Raw genomic sequence first — 26,693 nt, 5'->3', positions numbered from 1 at the left:
ACATCGACATCGCAACAGCTGTTATCTGGCAGGCCCGGAGCACTCCAAAGACAGGTTCCGAAAATCAAAAGAGTTTCTGGACAGCTTGTCCAGACGGTCAAAATAGCACAGCGTGCTAGGCCGCAAAATGTCTTCCAAAGTAGGAAGAGTGCAGTGTGGCACTTTTTTGAACAAAATCCTCATGATCAGGCCAAGGTTATCTGTAAGAAGTGCGCAGAAGACCTTTAGCCGAGGGAAAAATCTGAAAAATTTGAATACCAGTTGCATGCTTAGATATTTAACCAGCATGCACTTGCAAGCGTGGAAACAACACCAAACCTCAAGTACCACATATGCAACTGATCACAAAGAAGGTAGTCAGCAACGCTACATTGTTTCCCCCACTGTAAGCCCACCGGTTAGCACAGCAGCAAATGTTGAGGTGTCGTTGCAAGGCCAAAGCAGTCAGGGAATCCCACTGTTATATCAGCGAAAGACTGAATCTAGGCCGTCAGAAAGAACACCAACTCCATCACCATCATCAACCCTCTCTCAGTCCACCCTGTCCACCGCTAGTTCCACCATATGCAGCTCTCAAGTCCAGTTCACCCTCCCAGAGACTATGAGTAGGTCAAGAAAGTACTCAGTCTCTCATACGCGTACACTGGGTTTGAACGCCCACATTGCCAAACTAATCTCGTTAGAGATGATGCCCTATCAGTTGGTGGAAAGTGCAGCTTTCCGCGAACTCATGGCCTATGCAGTACCACGCTGTGACCTACCCAGTCACCACTTCTTCTCTCGCAAAGCCATCCCAGCCCTCCACCATCATGTGACAGACCGCATTGTCCATGCACTATAGCAGTCAGTGAGTGGAAAGGTGCACCTCACAACAGATGCATGGTCCAGTCGGCATGGCCAGGGCCATTACGTGTCCATCACTGCGCACTGGGTTAATGTGGTGGATGCAGGGTCCACGGGGGACAGCGGTGGTGGGACAGTGCTGCCTAGCCCATGGTATAGGAAACAGTTGGTTGTAGGCGTTCGACCCTCCTCCTCCTCCTCCTCCAGAAGCGAAAGCTCGTCCACAGAGCGCATTCGTACGAGCACTCCATCTGCAGCTGCCACTGTTGCACACGAGGTGTCCCCCTATCGAGCAGCTAGTGGAAAGCGTCAGCAGGCTGTGTTGCAGATGATGTGTTTGGGCGACAGACACACCACCGAGGTGCTGGCCGAGTACTTTCAGCGACAAACTGAGTCATGGCTGGGCAGTATACATCTTGAGGCAGGCAAGGTAGTTAGTGATAACGGCCGTAATTTTGTGGCAGCCATAGCCCTTTCAAAACTCAGCCACATACCTTGCTCGGCTCACACCTTGAACCTGGTGGTGCAGTGCTTCCTCAACAATTATCCGGAGTTAACAGCCCTACTCCAGAAGGTGCGAAGACTGTGCGCGCACATCCGCCGGTCACCTGTACACTCCATTCGTATGCAGAAGCTGCAGCAATTGCTCCATCTTCCCAACCACCGCCTGATTATCGACATTGCAACAAGGTGGAACTCCACCCTGCACATGGTTGAGCGGCTGTGCGAACAGAGGCAGGCCATAATGCATTTGTGGGAGGATACACGGCCAGGCACTTTAGAGCAGACATGGAGTTGACAGGTGTGCAGTGGTCGAAGCTGAAAGACCTCTGTAAAGTCCTTCAGTGTTTTGAGGAATGCACACGGCTGGTAAGCGCAGATGACGCCATCCTAAGCATGAGCATCCCACTTATGCGTCTGCTCATGCAAACTTTGACGCACCTTAAGGAGCAGGTGTCTGCAGCCAATGTTGACGAGGAGGAAGAGGAGGAGGGAATCCTTGATGACATTCAGCCATTGTCTGCTCAGGGACCTCTCCTGGACGAGGTGGAGGAAGAAGAGGAGGAGGAGGATGATGATGGGGATGATTACTTAGGGGAGGAGGATGCATCTCATGGGGCAAGTGAAAATGTTGGCGTGGTAAGGTCTGGTACAGGGTTTGTGCGTGACTGGAGGGATGTGGATTTGCCAGAAAGTGCTCCTCCAACCAGCACTCGCAGTGCATCATTGACACCGGAAACATTGGCCCACATGTCAGATTATGCCTTGCAGATCCTAAAAAGGGACCCCCGCATTGCCAAAATGATGAACGATGATGACTACTGGTTGGCCAGCATCCTGGATCCACGCTATAAAGGCAAATTACAAAACATCATGCCACACGAGAACCTTGACCTAATATTGGCTAATAAACAAGCAACTCTGGTAAACCGGTTGGTTGAGGCATTCCCAGTACACAGCAGCGGTGATGGTTCTCACACGAGCCGTACGGGCCGGGGGCAGCTTTGCAGAGGTGTTCGTGGTGCACACAGCAGAAGTGGCATTGGAGACAGGGGTTTCATGACAATGTTGTGGACTGATTTTTCAAGTACCGCTCACACAACTGGTAATACTGCATCGATGGAAAGTGACAGGAGACAGCAGTTGTCAACTATGGTTACAAACTACTTTTCCTCCCATATCGATGTTCTCCCACACAGGTCAAAGGGGACTCTTTGACTATTAGGTCGCTAAACTGGACACCTGGCCTGAATTGGCACAATATGCCTTACAGGAGCTCGCTTGCCCAGCTGCAAGTGTGCTATCGGAAAGAGTCTTAAGTGCAGCTGGATCAATCCTGACAGAAAAAAGGACCCGTCTGTCAACCCAAAATGTGGATGATCTAACCTTCATTAAAATGAACCATGCATGGGTTTCCAAGGATTTTGTCCCACCTTCCCTTGATGACACATAGGTTGCCAGAAAAATGGCTTGCTTTGGTCCTCCTCCTATTCCGCGAACTTGACCTATTTCGCCTTTTGCAGCAGCTGAATGTCCCACATCAACATATGCCACTTTGTAAACCGCCCTAACTGGGCTGCCCCCCCCATGGCCGGGGTCACCACCTAGCGCACGAAACCGTGCGAGTGCCGTTGCCCTGGACAGGTGGGTAGGCCAACTCTTGGGCGTGGGCACTGGCACAGGGTCCCTCATAGTGCAATCAAGTGTCTCTGACGGTGGTGGTGCACACCCGCTGTCAGACACACCACCGTACTATGAGGGGCCCAGTGCCAGTACCGACGCCCACGAGTGTGCCCCCCTTGCTTGGGCAGGGCCACAACATTTGCAATGTTTACCTCTCCCTGCTCCACCGCTGTGTAGTCTGGGCTGTCAAATCCTTCACTGGGAGTGCCACTACAAATTGATTGAACTGAAAGATGATGGTTAAGATGTAGCTATGCCCTGTCCTGCTGGCCGGGCTCTAGCTCCAGATGATCAATGGCTTCCATTTCTTATGGACGTCGACTCACAATGACATGCAGTGGTGGTTTATCATCAGCTTTCACAGTTTTCCTACTCATAAACGTGTGACATTCCGGCGCGCATTTTACTCTCACGCCAATCAAATAGAATCGCCTACGGCCTGTGGCTTCTGTCTTTTGCACTCCAAAGTTACGTGACAGATCATGATAGCCAGTGAGCACCATGTTTACATCGCTCCCTGTGATAAAAATTTGATTGAGATGAGTAACAGTGATGGAATCAACGGAAGTGCGATACAGCAAGACTTTATTCACAAAAAAATGTTTTCACTGTCTCAACACACAAATTAATTGAGGGTCAGCATCGCCTATGAGAATTGTGACGGAAGTTTTTCCCGTGAATAGTAATTCCTAGATTTCTGCAATCACTAGCCTTTATGTCAGTAATTGTATGCATTTCATTTCCTATTGTGGAGAGGCGTGCCAGAGCCTCGCTTACCCCTCTAGTAAGCTTGACGCGTAGTGCGGGGGCATACCGGAGTCTCGGTTGTTAACGGAATAAAGCTGAGAAATCGCTAGCACAACTACAAACAGACATACCACACCACACACAGAATCGACAAAGCTTTCAAAGCGTTCATCTTTTCTTTAGGTGGCATGGTTGTGGTTTCCCGGGTGGAGTCCAAATAAGCCACAGGCTCCACTCCTGGTGGTGCCCTTTTGGACATTCCTTTAAGGTTCAGCTTTGCAATCATACTGCCCCCGGAAACCAAAAACTTTGCCTTCAGGGACGCTGTTTGGAGGTTCGTGGGAATAACGCCGCCCAATCAGCAGTCGGCATATGGGTCGCCCTCCCAGGGCTGTGGGGTACTCGGTACCTGGCTGGTGTCAGTGGGATGTGTCACAGCAGCGGTGACCCGGATGGTGGCCCTGGGCGCCCATGTAAATGGCGTGGTATAATGGTAAAGAGTTTATATAGGTAGTTTGATGCCACCTGTGGTGTTCGGCAACATAGATGTTAGGCCGACGCTGCATGCAGATCCTCTGGGACTGATGGTGTTGTGCAGCAAAGATGGTGAAGCTCCCCACAGGTGGAGCTGGAGTCCCAGGGAAGTGTAGATGTAGTGATGGGGGAAAAGCACAGGCGGTGTAGGTGGTTGGTACCCAGATGTAGCGGTGCTGGAATAACTGTAGGACACCAGAGCGTGCAGTTCCAAAGCTTTACTCACAGTCTGCAGGTTACACAGATGCCTGCCTCCGTGCTGTGTCCTCCGGGTCAGGACCTCAGCCAGCTTCCGGGACCAAAATGGAAAGCTCCCTTCCAACACTCCACCAACATGTACCTTCCTGAATGTCTCCTTTCTAGCGCTTGTGGGGGAAGCACTCACAGGACCGTGGTTCACTAAAGCGCCTCCTGTCTAACAGATGTTCCTCAGACTTTACTTGTATGGCAGACAGCTGTAGCCTTTTCCTTCTGGCTCCCACACGTCGATGCTGGGGCCTCCGAGCCTTAGTTGGGTACAGAGCATTTATAGCTGCTACTTCCCCCGGTTTCTGTTGCAGGAAACTCGGAAACCGGAATCGGGACCATGCGCTCCAGCTAGGAGTGAGCCTTAACTCTGCTCATCCTCCAGCTCCCCTTCTCACGTCCACACACTTCCCCTTCCCTGCACAGAGTGCCCTAACTTACCTCCTCCCGACCACAGAGAGCAGCTCCTCAGCAGTCAGGTTCAGAGGTCTCCCTGCTAGCCTGGAGTGGGAAATGTGTTGTGTGTTGGTTTCACTGCTAGAGAGATCCTTCGTTGCTCCCAAGCTTGACAACACACTCCCTAGGAGGAAGGTAATGCGACAGTGGCGACCATACTCTTGGGGACGCCACAAGTGCACTGAGGCCCAGCCACTGCTGGATGATGCTGCTGGTACATTGACCCAGACCACTACATTCCCCTCGCACTCTACACTGCCAGAATCTGACCCAGAGGAAACTCAGGTTCCCTTTCCCACATACTATACCACCTTACACGGTGACAAAGAGGAAGGTGCAGATGAAAGTGCAGGTTCCTTGAGCAGGTGGGGGTGGCATACTCATGGGCGATGGCACTGGCACAGGGCACCACATAGTACGCAAAAGTGTCTCTGCCGGTGGGAGGGCCTAAACAGCCAAGTGCAGTGAGATGGAAGATGGGGACGACAAGGAGTTCAGAGTAGTGCTGGGATTCCCTAGCAAGGAGACATGTAATTGTTTTCAATGGTGGGACAGCAATTTTTGGGGAGCACTATACTCTGGTGAATGATATATGGGGCCCACCATACACTGGAGCATTCCAAAGGTGGACATCAGACACTGGAGCAGCATTTACAGGGCCCATTATACACTAGAGCAGTAGAAATGGGGCCCATTATATATGGAGCATTATTTGGGCCCATAAGACAGTGGAGCTTCATCCATTGGGACCAACATATACTATAGCATTATGTGGAGCTCATCATATACGGTTTGAAACATTATATGGGATCAATGATTCCATATGGAGAAATATATGGGCCTCATTACTCTGTATAGCGCACTAAGCGCTGGCCACAATACTGTATGGAGTTATATACTGTCCGTTTTTGGAGGTATTGGAGAATTTAAAATGGATATCAGTCATGAGATGTAAGAAGTGAAGTATTTTTCATTGTACTACACTGCTATGTCTCTGCCGTATCGGAGCATCATGAGTTGTGGTATGTGTTAAAGGGGTGCTCTTTGGCCCTGGGCCCACGAAAACCTGGAGCCAGCCCTACCCCCCCACAACTGTAGCCAAATAACCCCCATTTTTCAGTACATAACTAGTATTATGAAGTAAATTAAGGTTGACAAGCTTAAGTAATAAGAATTGATGCTTTTGGCATTCAAATGGGCACTGTAGGTGTGTTTCCTGTCCTCCTCTCACTGCCGACTTTAATTCCCCATTGACTTACATTGGATTTCGTGTTTCGGTCGGACCCCCGACTTTTCCCTATAGTCGGCCGATTTTGCTCGACCCGACTTTTGGAAAAGTCGGGTTTCATGAAACGAAACTCGACCCTAAAAAACTAAAAGTCGCTCATCTCTACTTGTAACCAATATGCAAACGTCTGTGGTATCATTTGGCATCGACACCTTTCCTCCTCATCCTTTTTACTCACTTCCTTTCCCATTTTCTCAAAACTTAACTTATTTAGTGGTAACAAAGAGAAGATATCGACTTATTCATCCTTCCAAATTTTTTCCTTGACTTCTTTTTTAAGGTGGGCACCTAGTGGCCCCGAGAAACAAATATATACCTCCCCCCCGCCCTGTCATCTAAATGAACATTATCCCCTTCTCTGGCTGCCATTAATTCAGAAACAACCGTAGTACCTTCATTTACGCCTGGGACCTCCCCCTGATGAATGTAAGGATTAGTCCAGGCAGATAAGTGCGCTGGTCCAGACCCTTCTAAATGGTCTAACCTCTCTTTTAAGCTTGTTAACAATGCTTTTATCTTCCTCCTGGGTGAATCTATAATCAATGTGTTGGGAACTAAACTTAACCCTGGGGCTCTTTGACTACCACTACCCCCTTGTGAAGCAAAGGCAAAGGAGACGAACACAATATAAGAGTCATAATTACAAGGCTGTCCGGGTGCTGTTATCCCGATGGCTGCTGTAGGACTGGAATCCTGCATGTCGTTCTCGCTTTTGGAATCAACTCTGGTCTGCTGTAGAGGGGGTACCATCAAATCTGTTCCTTTGGTTTTTATAGGCCATCTCATCGTCTGCACCTCTGCTGATATGGGATCCGTGGCTCTAACCAGACCGCCGGGCTGGCACATCACCTTGGCGGCCTGGCGTGACATTGGTGGCTAGCATGGTGTGGGTGATGGACGCTTCATACCCTGAATAGGGGCCTTCTTCCTGTCCTGCAATGGACCCCAGTGCGCAATATAATTCCTCTCTGACCGGGGCCTCCTCCTTCTATTGCGCCCTGAGCCAGGAGGGTCCCTGGAGGGGTTTCTAAAATGCCGCTGTGCCCATGCAGGCATTTCTAAAGACAGTCTTTCTGGGGGCCAGGTCCTGCGGGCAGGCATTGTTGGCCTTTTATTCCCCACAGGCATATCTAAGGACAGTCCTCCAGTTTGAGAATTTTCAACAGGCATCTCACTGGATGGCCTGTTTTCTTTGGTCCTTTGTGAAGGACTTTGCGGTCCAATGGTCTGAGATCAAAGAGTGCCACTCAACCTCAGTCAGTCATATTTATGTTTTTTCCCTGAGTCCCCACCTATAACCTATGTCATTTCCTCCCTACCTTTAGACCACTACCCCTCCCTTGGATCATCTTTTGCCCCCCTCCCCACCCCCATCTTGCCCCATACAGTCATTCCCTCCCTTCCAGCATCATGTCAGCCTCCCCTATCCATTCGTGAAGGGTCCAGCTGATACTGTATTAATAGGAAACATGAAAACCCCTTTGCCTTTGCAGAGATATAAACAATATACTGTATAACCCCAGTCAGTCTATTTTGTTAAAACACTATTCTCTGTTATCCTATTTTTGTGACTGGTAACTCATTTTAAATACCATTTCCATTTGTAAGTTTCTCTAAAAATAAACTTTGCACTTCAGAAACATCATTGTTAACATAGTATCTTCCGACAAGTAACATATTTGTCGTATTTTTAGTTTAGTGCTTTATCACAGCCGCTGGCATTAGGAAAGTCTTGCACATTTTTTTCTTTAATTATTATGATTCATAGGGAATGAAAGAACAATTCTAAGCCGCAGCTTTATTTATCTACAGCCGTGTATTTCCAAGTGTGTTTCCAAGATGGTAATGGTCACAAAATTTTCTCTGAACACTTTTCTTCTATTTATTTACTTGCATCAAAACTATAACTAATAATTTGTTTTGAATTCTTAATCTAAACTTTGGGAAAAGGCTATGGATCTGCTTTTTTGTGATAGAAATCCACATTTCCTTACACACATACACAACAGATCTTTTGATGTTGCTCTGGAAGCCATTTGGGCAATAACCTTACATTATAATTATGGGATATTTATTGAACATACTGACCTTTACATTTTTCTTGGAGCCTAGAGCCTGAACAAATTTCCCTTAAGCTGCCTACAAAACATTGACAGGGAAGTAAACTTTCCAATCATTTCTGTTTAGTCACAGTAATGATAATGTTGCTGGTGACTCTTGGACTTGACCTACGGGCAGTTTCTTGCAAGTTGCAGAAGTCATTTTCCATCGGCATCGCTCTGAGTACTGCTAGGAATGCTAAGTCAGTAAGAAACTCATCCAATATATCCCCCTCTGGAAGCTATGTAAAAAATTCTATAGCATCTTGTTACAAATCAAGTCAAAATTGAGCCAAACATAAAAAAACATGTTACATATCACGTCTTTTATTTGCGTATTTCAAAGTGACTTAGTCATAGTTGGATGCTTTCCCATCTCTCTATTTCTTGGTTCCCTGTTACACCTGAGAAAGAAATGAAATCAAGTTGTGTTCTTGATCCTGTTTCCCTCTTCCTCTGTGTTCCTCTTCTAACTCATAGGTCTTTGGTATTTTTTAGGAAATTATTGATGTGTGTTATGAAATAATGGAAAAGTAGCTACTGAGAAATATATATATATATATATATATATATATATACACAGTATATATACTGTATATGTATATATATGCTGCCCAAAAAATGTATTGTTTAGTGTTCTCTTTATTTTTGTAAGCAGTATATATATATATATATACTACTGTATATTATAATAAAATGTCTTTTTTCATTTTTAAAACAAAGCTACAATATGGATTGGATATAATGGAAACTGGCTATGGTTTCCTTTGTACTGTTTTTCATGGCATTTCCAGTACATAATGCTGTTAAAGCATGAAATAAAGCTCATAACCATGACATAAGATAGAATCTTTTAATCTGTCATTTTTTAGCAAACATCAGCGGGAGAAATGAGTAAGAACAGTCTGTTTACCACAAGCATCTATGTAAGTCTTTAACTGAAGCCGTACATATACTCGTAGCTAGTACTAGTACACTAAAGCTGGCATTACATTAGTATTATTTAATTGTTATAGTGAATTTTTTAATTGTTTATACACCAATTTCTAAAATATGTATCATATTAATCATCCAATGCAAAAAGGATCCTCACCTTGTTCAAAAAAGGTTAGCTAAAGTTGGGTGGCATACACGTGAAAGTGATATAGTATGAAAAAACTTGCTGAATGATGGGTGAGCAGGCGGTGCTTGTTGCATGTGGAACTGATTGTCAAGTATAGGCCTAAAGTTTTATTAGTGTAGTATCTCAGAAGGGTGTCATAGAAAAATGAGCTGAGAGATTGAAAAATTAACATCAGTAACCCTGCTGCTCTTTCAGGAAGAGGAGAGACTGGAATGGAGTGTTGTGAGTGGTAGGTTCTGAATCCTCCTCAAGTTCCTAGCATAGTGATTTTATCTACTGAACCATGTCCACTGTCTTAGTGTGTGGCACCTAGGGTGGTGCCTGAGCAAGCAACTAGGCTAGTGCTAAAACAACCCAGAATGGCTTTACAGAGCCCAGAGCAGGCAAGATGAGAGCTATTTTGACTGTCATGAACCAGGACAAAGTGGGTCTGTGCCATGCTATGTGTAGATCAAACATCTTATAATCAACCATGTCTGGAGTATCTATGGCTCCATACAGGTATAAGAGTTGCAAATCTCGTTTCTGTGAATACCTACTGCTCCATGTAAGTTTGTAGTTCTACCGAGCCAAGACAATTAAAATCTGGAACCCATAACAAGTTTATGTGGTCATTTTATAAGGCACACAGAGTTTTAATTTGTTACATTAACACAGCAATACCAAATGTTATATTTGGCTTTGTTAAGGCACAAACTTTTTGTAAAAGATGCATAAAAAAAGTACAATTTTTTAAAAAAAAAGTTTATTTTAAGGTATGCATGTTTTCTTTTGGGCTCTTTTATTGGGTATGATCTTTTTCAAGAGGATCCACTTCAAGGGCACCTGAAAAAATGATAAGTAAATGGTTAAGAGAATGAACATCTCTGTGTAAAAACAACTTGCTGTTCATATGTTGTATTTTAAAACACTTTGGGTCTCCAAATACGGCAAACAGTTAAAAGAACCCAACGCCAATGAAAAACGTTAAAATAAAATGCCAGAAAAGATGCTTCAGGGCAAATGCTTTTTCATCGGGTGACATGATCTTTTGTGCAGCAAAAAATATTATTGATCTCAGCGGTGCATTGTACTTTGTAAACTGGACTTATGCTGCTGAGAACCAGCGTAAGTCCTCTTATGTGCATTTTTATGTGCAGTTGAAGAATTTTTGAGTTCTTTGGAGTTTGTCTACTCCAAAAAAAACAAAAAAAATACTTTAAAAACTCTGGAAAGACTCTTTAAATACATTTCTATTAAAGCCAGGGTCACACTTGCAACTGCAATGCGAGAAACTCGCATGAGTCTCTCGCTGCAATACCCGGCACTGCTGCCGACACTCGGGACCAGAGCATTCAGCTTCACAGAAATACATGCAGTGCACACTCCGGTCCCAAGTGCCAGGTATTGAAGCGAGAGACTCTCGCGAGTTTCTAGCATTGCAGTTGCCAGTGTGACCCCGGCCCATGTGCAAAAAAGGAAAGAGATAAAGTGTTGCTCCCTAATTAAATATTGTTAGGTTAAAAGAAAGAGAGAGAGAAGATGAGATGTATATGTCTGTGCTCACCTTCTTAGCTATGCAAAAAAGAAAAACACACTTCCATATTTACTGGCTCCTGTCTGCCTCTTTATCTTGGTCTTCCTGGTCAGGGTAACGTGGGTATAGTAAATGAATACCAATAGTATAAGAATAAGGTTCTACTAAGTGATTTCAGTATTAACAGAATGTGTAGAGCTTGATTTATTTCTTAAGTTAGCCTATAAGTTTCAAAGAGTAGAAAAAAGTATAGGGTATTAAAAGTTCTAATACCTAATACTAATTTCTATTGTTAAACCACTTTGCTAGTCATATGTTCAGTATTTTCAGTGTTTTTGTCACTCCAGGTTTTGAAAAAACATGGTAGAAAAAAGAAATTGCATGTCACTTCTTGGAAGTGGCTCCTGGCTATGTGCACACGGAGTTTTCAAGGAGTTTTTGGAGAAGAAACCTAGCGGAAACTGAGCAGAAATTGTCCAATTCTTCCTCTAAATCAGAAAACTCCTCAAAAATTTAAGAGATTCTGCTGTATCTCTGCTCCAAAACCTCAGCAAAAAGCCTCCTGATAAAATCAGCTTCAAACTAGGCACTTCTAAATCAAAAGGCATCAAGAAAAAACTTCCACAACCATTCAAAAATGTTTAAAATCCTCTTCAGGGAACACATAAAGAAACGACTCCAAAGAAGGAGCATTTTCTATAGCGACTTCCACTTGAAAAACTCATTGTTATTGAACTCCTCAAAAAAGGAATGTGCACTTGTTCTTGTCAACTCTGACACGGGCCTGAAATAGTTCTTTAATTTATGGGCACACAATGTCTTTTAGGGTACGCTCATACTGCCGTACAACACAGCCGTGTGCTATCTGATGTTTTGTTGGACAGCACTCGGCCTAGTGTTATATTATGGGGCAGTGCAGATCTGCGATTATTTTCTCATGCTGTGCGTGGCTCAGATATACAAGTCTATGGGTGCTTGTGAAACATTGGACGGCACTCTGATGTCATCTCAGAGCAGAGCAGTCCGACGTATGCACACGGAGACAATGGAGAAAATGGTGAAATTAAGTTCTCTGTCTTCTCCGCATCTTTGATGTGATTCTCTCATGCAAAACTATCAGATCACAATTAGATGACACTCAGATCAAACCCTGACAAAGTTTGAGCCAAGTTTCATTATCATAATCGACCCGATTCGCTCGTAAGACAGCATCAATACCAGTGTGAGTGTACCTTTAACTTCATGCAAAAAACTTAAAGTCTTTAAGCAGAACCTGCATCAGAAGATACTGGCATTTTTAAAATACTACAAAGACACCAGGATTCTTCTGTCTGGCTTTTTGGTCTCCCCATGGACTTTATTTAGTTTGAACAGAAGTTACCATAAGAATTGCCAAATCACTTCCTAAAAATGCACACAGCATTTTTTAAATTCGGACAATCCGCCAAGTTTTTTTAAACGGAGCTTGAGTTTCAAAGACATTGTTTGGGCGAACCACATTACATCTTTTAGACTACCTTCTCGCAATGAGTTTTTGGTGAGTTTTTTATGCTGCATACATTTGAAAAAAATGGAAGTAACCTGTTTTACTTAATGGGTGCAGAAATGGTGCAACATCAAAAAAACTCGCCAAGAAAAAATCATTGTGGGAATTTAGCCTTAAAGGGAACCTGTCAAGACCCTCATTCCCTCCAATCCAGCAGCATTTACCTATGCATGAGTAAAATCCCTGCCTAACCAGCCCTGAATAACGTAATTCAGTTAAAAAAATGCTTTAAAAAAACATTTATAATGTTCCCATTTCCTATGCTCATGAGGGCTTTCACTAGTCAATGGGGCGTTAGTTGTACCAGACCAGTCAGCCCTCTTTCCATGTTATCACGCCCCTGTTGGGTGGCCTCATTGCAGGCTCATGAAAATCTAGCACATGTGCGCCGCTTATTTTGGTAGCATCAATGCGTCTCTGAAGTCGGGTGTACGCTTCCCGGCTTCAGAGGCACCCACTGCTCATGACTGGAAGCCATCTTCAGAACGTCCGGTCATGTGCAGTGTGTCTCTGAAGCCATGAAGTGTGCACCCCGCTTTCAGTTTTGATATATTGCAAATTTAGTTTTTCTGGTTAGCAATAAAGGTATCACTCCTTGAATACCTTTCTCATTTTTTGGGACCTAAGTATTTACATCAGTTTTGATATAGAAATGCATATGTTCAGTCTTTTGAGTGTTTTTAGGGTACTTTTTTCAGGCGGGTTTCAGAACAGATTTGCTTGATAAAGACGTGTGCACATATCCTAGCAGTGCTTTTTAGTGTGTTTTTGAATAATAGTTTTCATACCTATAGGGAAGAAATTGTTTATAGTGAATTTAAAGCAGTTGTCCTAGATTATTTTAAAATTGTCTATGGGTAGGAATTGTGTTAATATACTTGCAGTATTTACCGTCAGTCATTTGACTGCAGTTTCTTTTGCCTAAGGAAAAGGCTAAAAAAACACACAAGGGAAAACGCAATAAAAATGCTAAATTAAAAACAATAACTAAATGGGAAGTCATCGTAAGGGTTGAGTCTCACTTCTTTTTTTTTGCATGAGAGAAAAAACAATTTTCAACAATGCTAGATCCTATTTACTTTCATTGAGGGCACATGTTTTTCTAAAAATAAAAAAAATGATTAAATATTTTCAAGTGGAACTGAATTCTACTCGAATATTACAAAAATGTTTATTTGCCAAAATAAGGATTTTTTTGTAATTCCCTCCTGTACAGATTCGGACAAAACGTCAGTCACCGGCCGACACTTTTGTAAACCATAACGGTCCATCAAAAGGTTTTTAAAAAAAAACTTACCTCTCGGGCCCCTCCACTCCTCTCATATTCTTATCACAGACGCAAGTGCTGAAATTTCGGGGCCTCTTTCTCTGGGCTGGGACGCCTGTTCTAGTGAGGTCATCATAATATCGTAGCCTTTCCAACACTTGTGGATAACCTTCCCAGGCCTCATCAGAGCCAGAAATCCTAGCCGTGAGATTCAGGGTGAAGAGCGGAAGGGCTAGAGAAGTGAGTGGTAAGGTATAAGGATTTCTTTTTACATCTTACAGAATAAGCACATTAAAAATTGAAGTATGGATGAGGCCTAAAAGAGACCACAAAATAAAATGCCATATAGGCTTTGTCACAAGACTCTGACATGTGTATCAACCTAACACTTAGATTGCTATATTAAAGGGAATCTGTCACCAGGTTTTTGTTATCACATCTGAAGGCAGCAAACTGTAGGGACAAAGCTCCTGTTACCAACGATGTGTCACTTACTGGTCTGCCTTGCTGTGGAAACACCTCTTTAGGGAGAACCTTTGGGGGAGATGCATGGGGTCTTGCACATTTGCCATGTTTGACCAAATAAAGGTGTCGACCAGTTGGAGACGAAGCATAAATAATCTGTGTACAGTCTGTCTTCTTGGCGTTATGACAAGCATGCTTTTTATTAGCAAGTTATAAAAAGGAGGTGAATAAAGGTAACACCATAAAAGGATATAACTTCAACATTAACAGCAGTAAGCATATAAGGATATACGGTCAACACTTTGGTAACTTACACCTACACTTATGAAACCAAACAATGTCTACAACAGTTCCCCAAAGTAGCAAACCTAAAAAAATAACTGTCTTGTTATTTTTACAAAGGAAAGCTTATCCAAAATGGAAACCATAGCTTTTAAGATGAGATATAAATTGTCTTAAATTATAATAAAAGAAAACCATAAAATATTAACAATACCAACATACTGTTTTTTTATAAAATCATTTATTTATCTGCTGCATATCTGGCAGTTATCTAATGTTGAGCTCTGCATAACCCCGCCCACACCACTGATTGGCAGATTTCTGCCCATGTAGTGCTTACATAGGAATCTGCCAATCAGTGCTGGGGGTGGGGCTATGCAGAGATCATGAATATGCTTGACTACCTGGCAGCACGTTTACTAGTCCACTAGAGATAATTTGCTGGTAATAAAACAGTGCATTTATCAAAACAACCCTAAGCATCCCAACAAGTGACACAATGCTGGAATCAGGGGCTCTGCCCATAGATTATGCTGCTCTCAAATCAGGAGGCAAAAAACTGGTGACAGATTCCCTTTAACTAGTGCAACAAGAAATAATAGGAAGGAGGTCCAATCTTTTTTTTATTGGCGTCATCTACTTAACATCTATTGCTAATGGTGTTCTTAAATGGTTATTTTGTTAATGATAATTACATCTCTGTGACAACAAAGGGCAAATGCCTGTAAATGATTACACAGTGCACCCTAAGGGCTCAACAAATGATATGTTAGAGGTCAACTAAGATTACACACAGAACATAGCAGAATATATTTCTTACAGTAGATGATCGTTTCACAATATTACATTCTGGCACAGAAGCCTTCCAAGCCATAGGGGTATGGTTAACGTTGACAAATGGTCATTTCAGTGACAAGGTGATAAGGTTCTTTTTGTGCATCCTCACTTAATAATAAAGTCATAATTTTCCCCAAACACCTTGGAAAACGAAAGAAAAGTAAGAGGTGTCAGGTTATTGATTTAGTGTTACTGCATCGAAATTAAGAAATTCTACATAACTAAAAAAAAAAGGTGGCTATAATAAAAACAATATAAAAAGACATGAAGCATACAGCGGCTAATTGGTGATGGTTTTGAAAAAGTTTTTCCTGACGTATTGGTGCTTCCATAACATTGGGTTAATGAACATTGATGCTACATTCAGTGCGCTCAGAACTCTAATGGTAACTTTCCCATTTGCGCTCTTTACCATGTTCATAATCTGCATATTCATTATTGTAAAAAGACAGTAATGAAAATAATAGACAGCTGTCCCCAGTCATTAGTAGGATGTACATACTCTATGAACCGCTGGCTATTAGCACCCAAATGAGCCAGGGGCGTAATGCAGGTATCTGCATGGATCATTAACTATAGAGTCATAAATGTGGCGAGTGCTATGGATATTTTCTTTCAAGCCTAGAAATATGATTTTAGTATTTTAGTTATACTAATACCTACTTGCATGTATCTACTTGCAGTGTATATTACCGTTTCCTGGCTTTGTTACCTTTTATAGGATTTCCATCGTGAATATATTTATATATTTAACTCTTACATTTATATAAACACTGAGACTAATATGGCCCTGAAGAGAGTCATTCTCATTCTATGTGGCACTGTCCTGTACCTCCGCATCTTAGTCAGCAACATGAATCGAAATAGTACATTAATTTGCTATCATATATGCCTAGTGTTAACCTCTCCATGCCACAGCCCATTTTCAGTTTTGCGTTTCCCTTTTGCTATTTCCTCTGGATTGCAACGTACTGCTCCAGTCAGGTGTTCCATCTCTTCATCTCTGCTACAGCCCACAAGGGAACACCATCACTGGTGTGCTTGGCTTTACTAACACATAAATCACATGCTCCTCTGGTCCAACTGCTTACTCTACCCATAGCCAAATTACCCCTTTAAGACTGCTTCTGGCCCCTTGATAACAACATTATGGTCCCTGAATGCTCATAAATATGCCAGAGTTGGGATTTATGTGAGTGTAGAAAGGTGGTGGGGACCCTCAATTGCCTTTACTCTCCTGAATAACAAACACTGGTGTTATATGCAGCTTCCTGATGATTTCTAATGTTCTTACAATGTATAATGTGCTGTATATGTTCTCTTAATGTTTTACACTGTAATGTGAATGCATTTGTACATGTTTAGCTTAGGGATAGAGTTCTAAGGGTTAAATAGTTGGGAGCAGTTAAAAAGGGACAGTGCAAAGCCTCTGAACTTAGGGAAAGGACTACCTGCTATTAGACCAGAGCCTGGGCAGGCTTGCCCAGGGCAAGACCTGCACCAAAGTGAGGGAAGAGGATTCCCCGGTCGTGGGAATAAAGGCTGCCTTAGGCTGATGGGCAGGGTGAACGGACACTGATGTGGCGCCCCTGAGGCTCAGTCGCCACAGAGGTACTGCACCTCTTCCTGAGGTGTGATGCCCCACCATCCAGGTGAGTTGGAGGCTCCTGACCACGCTCCAATACTCGCACCCCACACAAAAGAGTAGTTCAGCAAAGCCACATTGTGGCTCCCTGCTTGGAGTGTAGCAGAGCACCTTTGGTGGCTACCTGCTTGGAACACGAAACATGCTGGGAGGCGGGTGAAGTTGAGAATACATAAAAGAGCGGGAAGGTTTAGAATTACAGGTCAGTCTGGGAGAGGGAGCCACTCAGAGAGGAGTGAGGAAAGAAGATCCCTGAGAGAGGGATGGAGGAACGAGGTGCTGCAGCAGACCTGAGTGACCTGGGTCTGCTGGCACGGGAAAGGAAAGAAGGAGAAAGACATTGAACTGAAACCTCATCTTCCATAAGAGAGAGAGATTAGAACGGAATGAAGGAGTAAAAGGGAACAGAGAGGACATGGGTTAGAGGAAGAACCCTGCTTAGAAGTTCTAAGCGCAAGGCCGGGGCCTGGTCCCCGAGGTTGTATGGTTGTATGGACACTAAAGGTTCTACAGCAGACACCGGTGGAGTAGTGGGCTGTAAATGCACTACTCCCATCTAAGACTTGGGGGCACAACAGCAACTTGGATAATGAGCCGGGACTCAGGAGTAGGGAGTCCCCGAAGCAGGCTACAGCTGTCTGCCGTACAAGTAGAGTTCTTGGGAACATCTGTCAGGAGGCACTCCAGTGTAACTCAGTACTGGCAGTACTTCACACTTAAAGGCGCTATAAGAGGAGACGTTCAGAAAGGTACATGTTGGCGGAGCGTTGGAAGGGAGCATTCCATCTGACCTGGAGGTTGATTGAGCCTCTGACCTGGAGGACACAGTACGGAGGCAGGTACCTGTGTGTACTACAGACTGTGAGTAAAGATTTGGAACTACAAGCCTTGGTGTCCTCCACTGATTCTTGCACCAACACACCCAGCACTGCTACCTTTGGGTACCAGCTTCTACACCACTTGTGCCTCTCCTCTAACTCCACATCTACACTGCCCTGGGGTTACAGCTTCACCTGTGGGGAGCTTCACCATCTTGGCTGCAACACGCCACCAGCCCCAGAGGATATGCAAGCTGCGTCGGCTTAACATCTCACTTGCTGAACACCACAGGTGGCGTCACGAACTATTCATTCAAACCATTACATTCCCCCATTACTTGGGCGCCCAGGGCCACGGACCGGGTCCCCGCTGCTGTGACATATCCCGCTGATACCGGCCCAGTACCGAGTACCCCACGGCCCTGGGAGGGCGGCCCATTGGCTCTGCAGGGAAATACAGGGTTCAGGACCAGGAAAGGAGCTGGTGCCGTACAGCCTACTGAAGTCGCAGGGAAAGCGCAGGAACCATTGGCTTATTTGCACCATGTTCAGTAAAGTTTTACCGTTGGAACAGAACTTTGTCTTGAGGTGTTTCCTGAGACCTCATTCCCTACAACCGAAGTGAACGTGTGCTGAAGGTAACTGACTGTACCGCAGGACTCGAACTTCACCTGTCTTTTCATGTGTAAGGTGCCGGGGTGCTCACTGACTGTGGCTTAGTAAACTCGCCCATGACTACCATCCCATGCCGCCTTGAAACATGGGTCTGATAGGAAGCTCTGAAATGTTGAGCAGTTTTATGGCAAAACATTCCTTTCTGATTCAGACTAGATGTTTAATAGCAGCAGGAGGTAGATACAGATATGCATTTAATATTTCCAGGAGTCAGATTTCACCCAGACCGAGGCTCTGGCTTTAGGCATGGATTCTGACTGGAAGCTTGTTTATCAAGCATTTCTAAAACTGGCTTCTCTGCAGACCAGACTTCAAAGGCAACCATGATATAGAGAAGCAATAAGTGGGAGTAGAAATTTAAAAATTGTCTTCAACCATGAGAACAGTCAGTGGATTTGGCCCTTCTATTTGTGAATCATTCCACTGTTTGAAATCTATTTAAATTTTTGCTGATGCCATTCTCATTTGCTGATATTTCTGTGAAGAAATAGAAAGCATGTAAGTTTGCATTTTTGCATGTCAAGTTTAAAGGGAACCTGTCACCCCCCCAGGCGTTTTTAACTAAAAGAGCCATCTTGTGCAGCACTAATGATTTATTCATACTGCGGGGCGGGATCTCGGGCCGCGTGTCCACGCAGGCGCGAGAAGGAAGACATCATGTGATGTCAGTGGATGGGCAGCGCTAATTGCGCTTGCCCAAGAAACAAGATTACAGTGCAGGCGCCGGGTAAATAACTGAACGCTGAGGAGGCGGCACCCAGAAGAATGGAGGAAATGACTGATGGCTGTGAGGCATCTGTGTCCGGGGGAAAAACCTGCCCCCCGGACAAACTAGAGGTATGAGTGACAAATTATAAAAACGATTCTTTCAGAGGTGGAAGGGACCCCAACTAAAAGAGCTACCTTGACAGAATGCAGCATTAGTGCTGCACAAGGTGGCTCTTTTAGTTAAAAATGCCTGGGGGGAGTGACAGGTTCCCTTTAATTTCTATAGGTGAGCAGTTTGTCTCAGAAAGTATCATGGTGGACTACTTATAAAGCTTACTTTTATACTAATGTGATATTGCATTACATTGCTGTATGTTGTGCTACGGTGTAACTAAGTTTATTTTATTTCCATATGCTACTTGACATAAAAAAAACAAAAGTGATAAACACTCCTCAAGACAAAAAACTACAACACTAAGAAGGAAAATCTGCTTCCTTTGCAATTGCTGACCAAAGAATTTCCAAATGCCTGTGACCGCTGGTAACCTTTTCCCTGTTGGTCACAGCTGCTGGCTCACATGCTGTTACTGTGACCCACGGTAATGTTACCGCTGATGAAAGCCGGTACTTCTCATGCTGTCATGCAAATTACAGCATTGGAAATTCCAAATGTTCGGACCTCCAATTTATTTGAATGTGGTCCTGGTTTGGTTCTTTTCTTTTTTATGTGTTTTTTTAACCCCTCGAACCCCCGGAGTTTTTTTTGTTTTTGCTTTTCGCTCCCCTTCATCCCAGAGCCATAACTTTTTTATTTTTCTGTCAAAATGGCCGTGTGAGGACTTGTTTATTTGTGGAATGAGTTGTACTTTTGAACGACACCATTGGTTTAACCATATCTTGTACTAAAAAACGGGAAAAAATTCCAAGTGCGGTGAAATCGCAAAAAAATTGCAATCCCACACTTGTTTTTTGCTTGGCTTTTTTACTAGGTTCACTAAATGCTAAAACTGACCTGCCACTATGATTCTGCAGGTCATTATGAGTTCACACCAAACATATCTAGGTTCTGCTTTATCTAAGTGGCACTGGTGAAAAAAAATTCCAAACTTTGTTAAAAAAAAAATTGCACCATTTTCCAATACCCGTAGCATCTCCAATTTTAGTGATCTCTGGTTGGGTGAGGGTTGAATTTTTTCATGCCAAGCTGGTGTTTTTAATGATAACATTTTCGTGGAGATGCGATCTTTTGATCGCCTGTTATTGCATTATAATGCGATGTTGCAGCGACCAAAAAAACGTAATTCTGTAGTTTTGACTTTTTTTCTCCCTACGCCTTTTAGCAGTCAGGTTAATTCTAGTTTTATTGATAGATTGGGTGAATCTGAACGTGGCGACACCAAATATGTGCATGTTTGATTTTATTTTTATTGTTTTATCTTGAATGGGTCGAAAGGGGGGTAATTTGAACTTTTATATTTTTTTATTTTTTTAATATTTTTAAAAACATTTTCTTTTTACTTTTAGCATGCTTCAATAGTCTCCATGGGAGGTGAGAAGCTGCCACAACCCGATCGACTCTGCTACATAGAGGCGATGATTAGATCGCCTCAGTATAGCAGATTTACTCATTTGCTATGAGCACCAACCACTGGGTGGTGCTCACAGCAAGTTGGCACTGACAACCATAGAGGTCTCCGGGAGACCTCCAGCTGTCATGCTGACACACCAGTGCTCGGAGTTCACGTGACGGGGTCATCGGTGGGTGTATTTCCGGCACGATTGTCGGAAGCGCTTGTTAAATGCCGCTGTCAAGAGTTTGACAGTGGCATTTAACTAGTTAATAGCTGAGGGTGGATCGCGATTCCACACGTGGCTATTGCGGGCACATGTCAGCTGTTGAAAACATGTGACATGTCCCAGGAAAGATGTGAGCTTACCGCCGGAGCCCACATCAAAGAGAGGGAGCCTGACATCGGCGTAACTGCAGCCCCATGTCGGAAAGGGGTTAAAGTTCGTCCAAACCCAACGGACTCCAGCATCCACGTATCTGCCCATCACTATTGTTCTGTCAAGCACTGTGCCATGCAGCATAAGGCCACCTTCACACTTCTGTATAAAACATATACCGGAAAAAACAGTACCGGTGTCATCAGTATTTTCCATCAGTGTGTCATAAGTTTGCCAAGTAAGGATAAAGAATGAAGTTACAAAGCTTCTCTTAAGCTTTCCAATGTTAAACACATACAGCACACAGACGGCCCACAGATGCTATTCGTGTATTTTATGTGCTTTTTACGGATGCATAGACTTGTATTGGTTTTTGTCATCCATCCTGCTGGGAAAAAATGGACGTGAAAACACGGACATGTTATAATGAAATTTAAGTCATGAAAAAAAAATCTGAATATACTGTTCTACATATTTTCAAAAGTTGTCCAGTTCATTTATGAAATGAGCCATTTCTTTATGATTTTGACACCTGAACTCAATTATGACAGTGAAAATTTTTAGTTGGCTCTTGTTTCTATGATTATCAAAGCATTTTCCTTTTACTGCTACCTATACCATATTTTGTGGACTATAAGACCATAAAACAAACTCCAAAGTTTGGAAAGGAAAATAGGAAAAAAATGGTTATAATAAAATGCTGGTGCATCTTATAGTGAACTTTTATGATAGCTTACCTGGGGTGGAGCAGCTGCTGTGAAGCGGGGTCCCAGGAGGCAGCATCACTGCTGCAGGAAACTGCGGCATCAGGAGTGGGGTGATGCTGCAGGCCCTGTGCTGGGAGGTGGGTGTGCTCGGTGGTACGAGGATGCGGCAGGCTCCGAGCTTTCCGTAAATGTTGGCGGAGTCCTCGTACTTCCCATTCTTTTCACTGCAGTGAACTTCAGGAAAATTGCAGCCGGAGGCTGTGCATGCATTGGATGACATCTCGGGAGCCAAGATCTTGGGAGCTGAGATCTCAATCTATGCATGCGCAGCCTCCGGTGGCCATTTTACCGAAGTCCACCTCAGTTAAAAAGATGGGAAGTGCGGGGACTCCACCAACATTTTGTCAAAGACCAGGGCCTACTACAATCTTGCGCCGCTGAACACTCTCTCCTCCCAGCCTTTGGCCACCAGCATCGCCCCACTTCTGCCACCGCCAGCTTCCTGCAGCAGTGACCCTGCCTCCTGGGATCCCACTCCAATGCAGCCGCCCCCACCCAAGTAAGCTACATTTGGATTATAAGACACACTACTATTTTCCCAAAAAATTGTTGGGAAAAAAGTGTCTTATAATCCAAAACATATAGTAATTAATGAATAAAAGTTTCAGTACTTTGAAACATTATTAGTTTTGTAAACATACAGTAAAGACGCATATTATTTTGTTATGCCAATTTTCCGATATTTTCTAATATTTATGTAGAGGAAACTTAGCAACACTTCAAATAGCTAAAACATGTATAAACACTATTGTAAATTATAAGCAGTTATTCAGTGACAACTTTTTTTTTGCTTGTCTCTTGTACTCTTGCATCCGAACATTTCTTACAATTGTCCAACAATAATCTGGAATCACTGATGGAATCCATTTTCCTTGATATCTTTTCTCCAAAGCCGCAATATCTTGATGAAATCTATCACTCTGCTCGTCACGCACTGATTTGCCGTTTGTTCAAAAATGTAAGAAATTAATCTTTAAGGTCATGTTACAGCCAAGATCCTTTATGTTTTCAGGAGATTTTCCACCAACTCTTCATAGTTATCATCACCTCTTGAGTTTCCCGAAAAATTAGTAGCTACTAATGTGAATGCTAGCCATGCAGCCTAAGGGTCCCGTTTCACCAGTGATCCCGACAATGATACAACCTGGTAAGAATCGCTGGTGCGTCGCTAAATGATCGCTAGTAAGCTGCCAAACAGGCTGATCTCTTCAACAACGCAGCAACCATCCAGTGATCCTCGGAGGTCATTGGTACCTTGTCACACAGCAGCAATTCTGGACGATTACAGCCTCCGTCCCTGAGTTATCCATCGCCAACGAGGTCGCTCATCGGGTCAAACACAGCAGTGCGCCCTGGCTAGCTGGACGCCGACAACGAAAAAATGGCCTAGGACATTCGAGCATGATCAGCGATATTCAGTGGGGGGGCCGGTCGCTACTGTGTGTCACATGTAGCGAGATCGCTGGTGAGGTCGCTGTTGCATCACAAAATTGGTGACAGTTCAGTGATCTCGCTAGCGATCTCGCTATGTGAGAAGGGGGCTTAAGCTACCCAAGCTTACAAATCTGACGTCCAATGAAGACTCATTTCTTTATCTTTGATTAACTCTATCTTATAAATTTATCAATGAGATAACTGAATGCTTTTCATTTTTATCCATTGCCTTTACAAAGTTTTTCATTAAGTTTTTCATGCACTTGATATGCAGTGGTGGTAACGAAATCTTATGTGGGTCAACAAGTACTGGATGCAGGACGTATTTTTCTCTCTGGCTGAATGAATGTTGGAGGGGCCAGTCTCTTTTATTGTAGTGGTATTTTCTTGCTCTACTATCCCACTCACACAGAAAGCAGCAGTACTTTGTGTATCCACCCTGGAGACCAAGGAAGAGGACAATCACCTTTGTCACCACACAGGGCCACCAAATTTTGGTTTTGGTTCAGGCTCCTCAACAGCTGTTTCATGTTGTCATAGTTTTCTTTCATGTGAACTGTATAACCAACTGGAATTGAAGGTAGCGCATTGGCATTATGCCGCAAGACGGCTTTTTTTTTCTTGTTTTGGACGAATCGATGAAGAGCCTCCATTCCTCTGGATTATGACTTATCTTCAAAGCTTCCATTAAACTGTTGCATTCCACAAGATCGCCCACCAAGAAAATGTATTGGACAAGATCTTTATCATAGTTACGGAACAAAGAAATTCGAACATCGCCCGCTAGGAGATTGCACTGCTGTAGCCTGGATCTTAAGTGCTCGGCCTTACTCCTGGGCAGATCTAAATCTCTAATAAAATCATTCCGTTCACTTTGTGTTATAAGATGTGGTTCAGTTGAGGTTGCTGACAGAAAGTATTGGTCGTGATAAGAAAATGCTTCATGACACCAAGTGCCAGTGCCCATTTTTTCTTCCTTAAAACTTCTTTGGGGAATAGGAAAGTGATTTGAATTTTTATATTTAAAAAAATATATGTATTTTTAAAAATTAAGATTTAGTAGATTTGCATCTGTTACCATTTCATTGCTAATACTATATACTGCAAAATACAGTATTGTGAAAATTATGGTGCTCAGACAGTGGCTGAGTTTCACAGGAATATGAAGAAGAAAGCCTTTCACAGGTGCCTGGCTGTCTCTAGTGATCCAGTCATGATGGGGCTATGTGAGTTGTGGCAAGCATCTGCATGTTCCATTTAAAAAGCACTATCAGATTAAATGGGTAACAGCTTAGCTCCGGCTGCTGTTAGATACAGATGCCAGCTATGTAATATAGCCGGATTTAGAGGCATGGGAAGTGAGCTCAACTCCTAGGGTCTCCTCCACATATACTGACCCCTTCCCAGGTTATTACTTTATTGTCTTAATGCAGGAAGAGAATAAGAAATGTCTTGACTTACTGTTTTTGTAATCACAACAATAAAATATTCTATCAGCAATTTACTAGACTTCAGCAGATGTTATTAGCCATCAAAAATATAATTCACTAGCTGAAGAGCCCGGCGTTGCCTGGGCATAGTAACCAACTGTGGTTAGTTATAACAAATTATAACTAGATGTGTATTTCCTGAAGGAAGTACAGATAGTGCTTTGAAATGGTGCCCGGGCTGCCCCTTTAAGAAAGACTTGCCTGCTGCCCCTGCAAGACATTCAACTCAGGATCCGTTTTAACTGTGGGTGCCTCACAGGGGCCACTTTGGCCTGTGGGTCCCCTCAGGGTCCGATTTGGTCGGCGGGGCCCCTCAGGGTCTGATTTGGTGGGCGGGGCCCCTCAGGGTCTGATTTGGTGGGTGTGGCCCCTCAGGGTCCAATTTGGTGGGTGAGGCCCTTCAGGGTCCGATTTGGTGGGTGGGGCCCCTCAGGGTCCGATTTGGTGGGTGGGGCCACTCTGGGTCAAATTTGGTGGGCGGGGTCCTTCAGGGTCCGATTTGGTGGGCAGGGCCACTCTGGGTCCGATTTGGTGGGTGGGGCCCCTCAGGGTCCGATTTGGTGGGCGAGGCCCCTCAGGGTCTGCTTTGGTGGGCGGGGCCACTCTGGGTCCGATTTGGAGGCCAGGGTGGCTCAGCCTCCGATTTGTAGGCCAGGGTCGATCAGCCTCCGATTTAGAGCCTGGGGTCACTCAGCTTTCGATTTGGCCCGCCGGCCCTTTAAGACTGATTTTGGTGCACCAGCCCTTTAAGAATCACTTAGGCTCGTCGGCCGTTTAAGAGCCAGTTTGGCGCACTGGGCTTCTAAATCCACTTTGGCGCAGATTCTCTCTCAGGGGCATGCGTCATGTGATGAAGCTAGATTTGCATTTGTGCTGTGGGTTTCGCTTTAAGAGCTGATATTATCTGCCAGAAACGCTGTCCTGGAGGGGTCATGAAAAGTTTGTAGGCGTCGGCATAGTAAATGGGTCTGCCTGCGCATATCAATGAGCTTAACTGCCATTTGAATCACCTCAGGGCATGTTTTCCCTATGGCAACATTTTCCCATTGAAATGCATTGAGGAAAATGTTTTTTCAAACGCAAATTGCGCAAAAACTACAAATCCGATCGACACGAAAATTACTTAGCACACCACTCGTGGACGCTGGCTTCGAAACGACACCTCAAAGGAGTCTGTGCTTCTAGCGGTTCGGGCCGCATTAATTATGGAAAATCAACTGAATAATAATAATAAGAAGAAGAAGCAGAAGAAGAAGTTAGCAGCGTTCGGATTACAAGATAGTGCTTTCTTCAAAGCACTATAATGATTATATTGCACATAAAAACATTTCACATCATATATTCAACACTATAGATTTGCAACACAAATTAACTAAACAATTACCCAAGTATTGATAGTATCTTATTTTCAACTCATTCAAAAGCCTTTTGATAAACAATGTGTGTATCTGTGTATCTAACCCTATCCTGTGTGATAATGTCTGCTGAGCTGTGTACCTAATCCTCTCCTGTGTGATACTTTCTGCTGAGCTGTGTATCTAATCCTATCCTGTGTGATACTGACTGCTGAGCTGTGTATCTAATCCTATCATGTGTGTTACTGACTGCTCAGCTGTGTATCTAATCCTATCCTGTGTGATACTGACTGCTGACCGTGTATCTAATCCTATCCTGTGTGATACTGACTGCTGAGCCGTGTATCTAATCCTATTCTGTGTGATACTGTCTGCTGAGCCGTGTATCTAATACTATTCTGTGTGATACTGTGTGCTGAGC

At 43.8% G+C, this 26,693-nt stretch overlaps 1 protein-coding gene and 1 long non-coding RNA gene across 2 annotated transcripts in view; one reads left to right on the top strand and one right to left on the bottom strand.

Moving 5' to 3' along the window:
* The window catches only part of DOC2B (double C2 domain beta), a 1,203,985-nt gene that overhangs the window by 507,532 nt on the left and 669,760 nt on the right, over positions 1–26,693 (top strand). The window lies entirely within an intron of this gene.
* LOC141085932 (uncharacterized) lies at positions 10,279–15,649 on the bottom strand. Its single transcript, XR_012231444.1, has 3 exons — positions 15,417–15,649; positions 13,880–14,081; positions 10,279–10,345 (listed from the first exon to the last, which is right to left on the bottom strand). It is a non-coding gene; the product is annotated as an uncharacterized lncRNA (long non-coding RNA).

Source organism: Dendrobates tinctorius, unplaced genomic scaffold (genome assembly GCF_039654945.1).
Source record: "Dendrobates tinctorius isolate UK_male_01 unplaced genomic scaffold, ASM3965494v1 ptg000007l, whole genome shotgun sequence".
In the NCBI taxonomy this organism is placed as follows: Eukaryota; Metazoa; Chordata; class Amphibia; order Anura; family Dendrobatidae; genus Dendrobates; species Dendrobates tinctorius.
Note: the sequence above shows the minus strand (reverse complement) of the source record. Positions and strands in the feature narration are given on the sequence as shown.